General features: G+C 49.6%; 1 long non-coding RNA gene across 1 annotated transcript; it reads left to right on the forward strand.

Moving 5' to 3' along the window:
* Positions 1 to 4,730: 4,730 nt before the first annotated feature.
* LOC132475174 (uncharacterized) lies at positions 4,731 to 9,093 on the forward strand. The gene is made up of 3 exons (XR_009529826.1): positions 4,731 to 4,924; positions 8,427 to 8,563; positions 8,827 to 9,093. It is a non-coding gene; the product is annotated as an uncharacterized LOC132475174 (long non-coding RNA).
* Positions 9,094 to 9,771: the final 678 nt, after the last annotated feature.

Below are 9,771 nucleotides of genomic sequence, written 5' to 3' on the forward strand. Positions count from 1 at the left end.
TCATCTAGCATGCTTAAAGACACAGTTGTAGGAGGACAGATGTTTCATGCTTTGCACCATTAACTCGTTAGCCAGGTAAGATTGCGCTGTTTGTCACCCGGGCTCTGCTAATGTTTCTGTGACAAGTGGGTTAGGTTATACCTGAGCGAATGGTCCTTGGTAAAAAGGCTTAAGGAGATTGTACCTGCCAGCTGACCTGCCACTCTTCGCCTGGACAACTTAGTGCAGCGACGCAGGAGTCGCTTCGAGCTAATTTAACAACAAATGATTGAAGAACCTTTATGTTTATCACTGGCCATTTCTTTGGGGATATGAGGGAGAGCAAGAGAGAGAATTGAGGAGGAAAGAGGTAGGAGCATACAAATGACAGAAAAATGCATGGAAAATAGTTGCTCATTCTTGTTGTTGGTTGGAACCTATATATCGGGATTTGGGACTGATGTGGAAATATTCAACTGTGATGTGAACAAACTGCTGTGTGTGAGAGAGAGAGAGAGAGAGAGAGAGAGAGAGAGAGAGAGAAAGAGAGAGAAAGAGAGAGAAAGAGAGAGAGAGGAAGAGAGGAGAGAGAGAGAGAGAGAGAGAGAGAGAGAGAGAGAGAGAGAGAGAGAGAGAGAGAGAGAGAGAGAGAGAGAGAGAGAGAGAGAGAGAGAGAGAGAGAGAAAGAGAGACAGAGAGAGAAGCTGATAAGCTGATGGAGTCAGTGAAGGAAGATAAAATTGGAGGTGATAATAATGTTTTTTGTGTCCAACGTCATCAATAATTCAGTAAGAGACCTGAGTGTCGTGCTCTAGAAATACACACTACACCTGTTCCCAGTGCACGTCCAGTGTGCATATGCCTGGGTGTGTGCGTGTGTTTGTGTGTGTGTTTGAGGTTCGGGGGACATTTGATGGTAAGCAAGCTACCTCCCTATCCTCTCTCTCTCTCTGTCCCTCTGTCTCTCTGTCTCCCTCCCACCCTCTCTCCCTCTCTCTGTCTGTCTCTGTAGGCTGGCCATTATCAGCTTGCTCCCTCAGGCCTCAGCTGCCCACACAGACAACAGATTCTAACACAGAGACACAAACATATTATAAATATGCACACACATCCTGCTGCCTTCCCCCCCTTTGTCTTTCCATGCCACTCTCTCTTCATCATCTCTATCCTGACTGGAGGCTAGATGGATGGATGGCGGGAGGGAGTGTGGATGGATGGGGTGGGAGATAGGGGCTTTGTCACAATAGCCAGCCTGGCTGGAGACATGAGACCAGGCCTGGCCAACTAGCCTTCAGCCCACCATGTCCCACCAGAACTGGCAGTCCTACAGGGAATTGGAATGGCCACAGAGAGAGAGAGAGGGGGTGGAGGGGGGTCCATCGCTACTTTATTTAATTCTTTTTTTGATTGTTGTTTTTATTTTATGTGCGTGTGTGTGTAGCTGGTCTGTGTGTGTGTGTGTGTGTGTGTGTGTGTGTGTGTGTGTGTGTGTGTGTGTGTGTGTGTGTGTGTGTGTGTTTATGTGTGTGTGTGTGTGTGTGTGTGTGTGTGTGTGTGTGTGTGTGTGTGTGTGTGTGTGTGTGTGTGTGTGTGTGTGTTTATGTGTCTGTGTGTGTGTGTGTGTGCTTGTGTGTATGCATGTGTGTGTTTGTGTGTGTGTGTGAGTGAGTGTGTGTTTGTGTGTCTGTGAGTGAGTGTATGTGTGTGTGTCTGTATGTGTGTGTGGGGGTATCTGTGTGTGTGTGTGTGTGTGTGTGTGTGTGTGTGTGTGTGTGTGTGTGTGTGTGTGTGTGTGTGTGTGTGTGTGTGTGTGTGTGTGTGTGGGGGTATCTGTGTGTGTGTGTGTGTGTGTGTGTGTGTGTGTGTGTGTGTGTGTGTGTGTGTGTGTGTGTGTGTGTGTGGGGGGGGGGGTATCTGTGTGTGTGTGTGTGTGTGTGTGTGTGTGTGTGTGTGTGTGTGTGTGTGTGTGTGTGTGTGTGTGTGTGTGTGTGAACTCAACTACTCCCATGTATTTCGCAGGAAGGATACAAGATCCATGTTGAATATGAATTGAAACCTAATTTTCTTTGGGAGAGAACTTCCCGAGGACTTGATTGGATTAGATCGTTTGAGTCAGCGAATGCCTCAAGCGGGGTTAAACAGCGACGGGCGTAAAAAATACAGAATATTTGAGCAGCAGTTTCAGCATATAAAGCCAATTTAAGCCCCCCCACCCCCCATCCCGCACACACACACACACACACACACGCACACACACACACACACACACACACACACACACACACACACACACACACATCTACACACACACACACACACACACACACACACATCTACACACACACACACACACACACGCACACACATCTACACACACAAAAAAATCACATACACACACAGACACACACACACACACACACACATACATACACACAAAGCTACACATCAAGGCTGCTGAGTAGATCCTGGGGCTATGCTTACATGGGCAGGTTGGCTCCTGACTCATCAATACCCATCTAACACACACGCACACACTCACGCGCACACACACACACACACACACACACACACACACACACACACACACACACACACACACACACACACACACACACACACACACACACACACACCTTGACAACCAAGAGTGGGAATGTAAGCGTACCTGCGTAGGGCACGGGGGCATCCTTGTCAAGGGCGACCAGGGGGGGGTCGAGCAGGACCACGTGGGTGTTCTCCGTGATCACCCCGTGGTAGGACGTCTCGATCCACGGCTTGTGTTTGTTGACTGTGGAGACGGAGAGAGGGAGGACAGGGCGTCGGTGAGACCATTGAAAGCTAAAGATTCAAACACAAACAAATAATAATGGTAAAACAGCGGGGGGGGGGGGGGGTTCCGCTGACCTTAAAGGAACTCAGAAATTCATGCATCCATTTTTATATTCACTAATATTCAGCGTTCCGGGCTCTGTGTTATTTTTTCACCTCACAACAGACGCACGTCAACTTAGCAAGTCTCTCCTGTGGCCCGTTCTTTCAGCCCTTTGCTTTTTCTGACTCTTTCCCTCCAAACCCTCCCTGCAGGTTCCAGAGCACACAGTGGCAGGGCTTGATCAATGGCTCCCATCGAGTGGCCCGGTGGACGGCCGCGCCCCCGTGCCAAGCAGTGTTCGCGAGCTGCGGCTGTGATTAAGGGGCATAATTGAGTAACAGCCCCCAGGGTCCGGTGCTGGAGCTTTCCCCCTAGCCACGCTTGCCATTCATTCTCTCCGTCTTTCAGGGCGAAATAAAACGAGCATCAGGCTTAAAGCACAAACCGGCCAGCCCCCCTCTTCCATCACGGACCCCTTGCTGCTGACCCATGGCCAAAAGAAAGAACCCACCCACATGGTTAACTGTGTGGTCCGCTCTCTGGTTTCTACGACGGGACCCACCGCTCCTCCATAGTCTATTGGGTTCGTCACGAGTCGTGATTTGCATATGGTTGATTCAGGTTAATGTGCAACACTGTACGGTAGCATATTCAATCGTGGAGAAAAAAAAAACATTATGTTTTATTAATCTTCGTCTCAACCACTTCGATTCACATATATGTGAAGTAAGAGGCAGATGTGACTATATGTAAAACTAACAGCTGTGTGTGCGATTCAAGCGGAGTGGTGAAGCAGGAGCTCGGGGAAGCCTGGGAACACGCAAGCACTACGCCGATGAATATTCATGGGAACCACTGACCCAAAATGCAGCGACCCCAGTGCACTTAGAGGAAATCACGAACAGCTCCGTCCGATACACATTCATGTGTATTAAGTGACGTCTGCATACATATTCATGACTTTTGGCTCTTTCACAATAAAATAAAGTAATACAATTACACTGCTTGGCAATTTGGCAAATGCCAACTCTAAAGGCGTTTTGAAACAGATGCTAGTAAGTAGAGCGAAATGACTATAAAATACTGAATTGACTTGTTTTATGTGAGACTGGCACACTTTTATTTTTACAATCCAATGCAAACCGCGGACCAACCAGCATTTGAAGTTTGATGAATCTGCAAGAGCTAACATCTATCCCCGGTGGCGGGAAAAATAATGCTTTGGGCTAGAAATAGAGAATTAAAATGAAACCATGATGTTCTTATTTAATTAATGGAGTCTTTAATGGCCTCTTTCTCTCCAAGAGGTGCATCCATCTGAAAGCTAGGACAATTGTGTCGACCTACAGTCCTGGACGCTGCTGCGTCTGCAGCACCTGTGCCTGGGTTAATCACGGGATGGCCTACTTGTGGTCCTCACCATGGCCTACAACGTCATCGGACCAAGAAACATACACACATGGGGGATTTATAAGCTGTTTACAATTGTGCGTCTTTGTTTGTGTCGGAACAAAGAGAGTAAGAGACTCCCTCTATGGTGTTGATGATGAGAGGATGAACTGTGTAACGGGCGCTGAGTGCCGAAGATCCAATGCCGTGTGGTGTGTTTGATTCCAGTGTCACTTAGATCCGCCTCTCGCTCGCCAGGCGTAATCCACGGCATTGTTCTGGATTAATTACACATGAACCCCTTCATGCTGTCTACTGCTCAGATTCACTGTGTGATTAGCTTGTGTCCCCTCTCCCCCTCTCCCCCCCTTCCCCCAGCCTCCACGCCCCCCGCAACAGAACTGAAGAGGCAACTCCATCTTCAGGAGATTAGCAGCATAGACGGATATGCTGCTCGAGTCTCAGGAAGTAGCGCTTGAATGGATGGAAGTGTGTCTGTGGTTGTGTGTGTGTGTGTGTGTGTGGGGAGGAGTGTGTGTGTGACTGTGTGTGAGGGGGGGCAGGGGGGGGTTGGGGTTGTTGAATATAATCAACCGGCGGCGCAATCAGTTAGCGGATAAGAACTCTCCTGGGATGCATTTCAGCCGATCGAAGCCGTCGTCGGAAATCGCTAATGCTCAAACAGTAAGTGATTAGCTGCACGACGCGCGGCGCTGACTTAAATCAAAAAACTAAACACTGTTAAATCCCTAATCGATAGGAAGGAAACATAAACGCCTGGCAGACAGTGCCGTCCGCGTCAGGTGATGTGATTGTACAGAATCGGTTGGCCTGGAACCAATTGTATCTTCATTCAGCATTAAAATAGACACGCTCATTTGTAATTGTTTTCCTCTGGGCTGTGTTTGAACTGTGACCACGCTGGGCGGTCCGCTCACCTGCCAGGCTCTACGGCGTTTCTCCCACCGGCAGCGTCGCGTTAACGAGTCTGCCGATTAGACAGCGCCCGGGAAGGTGCACTCTAAGGCGACCTCAATTTCTGCAAACAAACACTGGAATTCGGCGCTGAACACATTCACTAAATGGCAAACGATAACCTGCGCTCGGGAAGGCGGCAGACAGAGGTCGGAACGCCAGGAAGTCAGTGCCTCTGCCTCTCGCCGGCTAAATGGGAAAAACACAACTAGCTGCGGAATGGGAGCGCTTGTGTTTGCGTCTGGAGAGCTTTGGTGATTTCAATCGCCGTACCCGCGTTGTGCTCCATTTCATCAGCTTGTGCCGGCCCTGGTCCGTCCCGTGTTGTTTATTGTTGTTTCTGTTGTTGTTTTCAAGACCTGAGCCACAATTCAAACAGCATACCATGTAGACAATGTGACACAGGGAGCCCGGATACATGAAGGCTTGCATATGGAGATCATTCCACCGCCGCGGTAAAGCCGTCGAGGGACATGATTTTTGCATGAATATCCGAGTTTGGTTCACAGTCTATATTGAGTCTACATAAAAACACGAGGCTTGATGAACTTTTAATATATTGCTGCAGTGCCTTCACCGGGTGATAATTGCGTTACGGTGACAGCTCAATCACAACACAAGAGGAAGCGCTTCCGGGGGGAAAGCAGGAGGACTCAAAGTACGAAGCGACAGTGTCACCTGCCGCGGTTCGAGACAATGCATTTACTTCAGTGCAGAAAATGATTAAATTCAGCCACAGACAGAAAAAGATTTATACAATTCTGTAATAACAGCTTTCACAGGTAATTTCATCTCTGTCCATTAAATGGGCAGAGTTAAAGGGCACATCATCATTTTCCCCTGTAAATCAAATGCGCCACAGTGCATGATACAGTTATCTCTGGGCTAATCCAATCAGCCGAGTGACAGCTAAAAGGTGAACACCGCCGCCATCGCAACACACTCACACACACACACACACACGCACGCACGCACGCACGCACGCACGCACGCACGCACGCACACACACACACACACACACACACACACGCACGCACACACGCACACACGCACACACACACACACACACACACACACACACACACATACATACATTCTCCTCATTCCCCACCAGCTGTTGGTGAAGTCACGGTTTCCTCCCGCCGACCATTTCAGTGGAAATCAGTGGTCGACAGCGTGCCGCGACTCGACACGTCGCTCAGAGCGCGGTCGCGGCAGGCCGCCATAATGGCTTATTAATTTCTGACCGGGGCAGCAGTGCCTGCGCCGGCGGTGAATGTGGGGCGGGAAGTCGCCACAGGTTAAAGGAATGCAGGGGAGGGGGGGAGGGAGGTTTGAAAGGTGGAGGATTTGAGGGATTGGGGGAGGGGATGAGAGGTGCTGGTAGACGAGTGAGTAAGAGAAACAGTTACAATTATAAAGGAATGTGTTGGAAATTAAACCCTGATAGATAAGGTCACCCAACGAGAGCTGTGATGAATACATTAGCATAATGAGAAGCCAGCGCGCTGCAGCAAGAGCACCATTACTGCGACCGGTCGGGGCAATTACGGCGGCGGTACAACCCAGGCCGGATCAGCCTGGGGGGCAAAGCGTTGTCCATCAACACGTCACTGTAAAACACTCTAATGCCGCTTTTCCACCGCACATGTAGCTCGACTCGACACGACTCGACACGACACGACTCGACACGGTAGCAGCACGGGTGCTTTTCCACCGCAAATAGTACCTCCTGGACGTGGGCGGGGTCGGCTGCGCGAAAGGGCCGTGACGTATTTGTGTACGCGACGCAAACAACATATACGCAACCCACACATGGACAGAACCCACATAACAACAATGGAGGACATCGATCACATTACTATTATTAGCTGGCATCTTGAAGAAGTTGGAGAAGTGGAACATGTTGGCTGCGGCGCTGCTATGGATGTTACCAGCATGGTTGCCATGTCGCTCTCGTGACTTCGTCACACTCTCTGGCCAACCAGTCGCCGGCCGTCTGCCGACGTCACCTTTTAGCATCGGCTCAGCTCGCTTGGAACCTAGAGCGAGTAGGTACTAGAAAAAGCAGCCACTTCAGGTACCAGATACCATGGTACCGCGGTGGAAACGCAAAAAATGCGAGCTGAGTCGAGTCGTGTCGAGTCGTGTCGAGCTGGTACCATGCAGTGGAAAAGCGGCATAAATAAACCGCCCCTGCAACCGGGGGGGAGAGACCCCGCAAATGCTGTTTTGGTGCGAATAAAATAGGTTAACCGAGCTGAGGATTGGTGACCGTTGGTAAAGTAAATATATGAACAGATTCATATTGATGTATAATGTATATAAAACTGTAAATCTATTAATAATTATAAGCAAATATCATTTTTTGTAGACATTTTTATTTTGATATTATGTTTTTTTAAGTTATTTAAATCTATTCACAATTCAAATTTGAATGCTTAAAGGTCCCACCATTCGCCCCGGAAAAATGCTAAACTGTTTTTTTTGTCTGTGTTTTGTTGTTCTTCAATGCAAACCTAGCAAGCAAACACCCCCACACCACCAATACCATAATGCACCCACCCCGCCCCCCAACCCTCCACAGTTCTCCCTTTATGTTCGAATGTCTGCAAGGTGTAGATTGTCTTTTCTTGAGGTGTTGAGCTCTCTTCCTCTCACCTCGAGCTAGTAAAGATGAAGTAGGATCACGCCGCAGGGTTTGGAGTTATGTTGGCAGCCGTGTAGCTAAGCTAACCATTGTGAAGCCGCTCCGCGCCGACCTACCTGCACGTACTTGTGAGTGCGGAGGTTGCCTCCGAATATCGCTCAGTGTATTGCTATATATCTGGCTTTGTGTGTATGTGTGTGTGTGTGAGTGTGGGGTTGTGTGAGGTAGCTTCTTTATCGCCGAAGGTGGTACCATTCACCGAAGGGGAATGGTCTCATAGGGAGGCAGCCATGGGCTGAGCCCAGGCATCTATGCCCGTACGTACGTACGTACGTACGTACGTACGTGTGTGTGTGTGTGTGTGTGTGTGTGTGTGTGTGTGTGTGTGTGTGTGTGTGTGTGTGTGTGTGTACGTGTGTGTGTGTGTGTGTGTGTGTGTGTTTGTGCGGGTGTATGCGTTTGTGTGTGTTTCAGTGTATATGTGTTCTTGCCTGTGCTTGTGTGTGAGTATGTGTGTGTTTGTGTGTTCCTGATTGTACATGAGTCTGTGTGTGTCTGTAGGTGGTTTCTGGAAAGGCTGATCATTGTTTTGGAGGCACCCTGCAGAGCGAGCCTCACACGCAGAAGATGTGAATTCGACACCGCACCCCACCTATGAGCGGAAAATAACAACACTTAACACAGACCCAGCTCCACATGTAATATCACAGAATATGGCTATGACTTTACCAAAAAGTGCTTGCATAAGAGATCATTGCCTCTTATCACTCTCTCTCTTCCCAACTCTCTATCCCTTCCTCTGTCTGACTGTCTGAATGTCTGTCTGTCTGCCATTGCTCCTACTTATTCTCACCCTGTTACTCACTCACGCCTTCTCTCTTTCCCCCCCCCCCCCCCCGGCCTCCCTCCCTCCGCTGTGCATCCCCCCGGTCTGGACGCTAATGACGGAGCGCGTCCAAAGGTCAGGCCTTCATCATGGGCTTGTTCCTCCCTCGTCCCCACGCCGCTACCCCCACAGCGGAGGCAGCCACCAGGGCCAGGACGCGGGGGATGGACGAGGGGAACACGAGCACCAGGACACACAAATCATACGCCGCCACCAAACACTCAATGGCCGTCTGGCTAATTTGTGCTTGTTTTGTTGCTGTGCATCTGCAGAAGGGGGCAGATGGTGGAATGGTGGGGAAGGACAACAGAGGGTGAGATAGAGAGAGAGAGTGGGAGAGGGAGAGAGGAGAGGGAGACACACAGAGAGGAGAGGGAGGGGGAGAGAGAGAGAGAGAGAGAGAGAGAGAGAGAGAGAGAGAGAGAGAGAGAGAGAGAGAGAGAGAGAGAGAGAGGAGAGAGAGAAAGAGAGAAGAGAGAAGAGAGAGAGAGAGAGAGAGAGAGAGAGAAAGAGAGGGGGAGAGGGACTGAGAAAGAGAGGGGAGGTTGAGAGAGAGGGGGGAGAGAGAGGGGGGAGAGGGACTGAGAAAGAGAGGGGAGGTTGAGAGAGAGGGGGGAGAGAGAGGGGGAGAGGGACTGAGAAAAAGAGGGGAGGTTGAGAGAGAGGGGGGGAGAGAGAGACAGAGAAAGAAAAGAGGAGAGGGAGAAGAGAAAGAGAGGAGAGGGACAGAGAGCCCAACAGAGGGAGAGAGGGAAGGGAAGAGGGAGGGAGAGAGAGAGGGAGAAGGAGAGGGAGTGAGAGGACAGGACAATATTTGAGAAAGAAGGTAAAAGGAGGGAAGGTAAAAATGGACCAGGATGACCAGGCAATACGGCCTAATTACATAAACACTTGGTGATCACATGTGTACACAGACACACACTCTCAGCGTGTCTAAAAGCGAACATAATGACTGAAAGTAGCATCATAGGGAGCTGAAAGTATAGATTTTCTCCCGCCATTACCTCAGTTATGGGTCTG

This window comes from Gadus macrocephalus, chromosome 16, assembly GCF_031168955.1.
Source record: "Gadus macrocephalus chromosome 16, ASM3116895v1".
In the NCBI taxonomy this organism is placed as follows: Eukaryota; Metazoa; Chordata; class Actinopteri; order Gadiformes; family Gadidae; genus Gadus; species Gadus macrocephalus.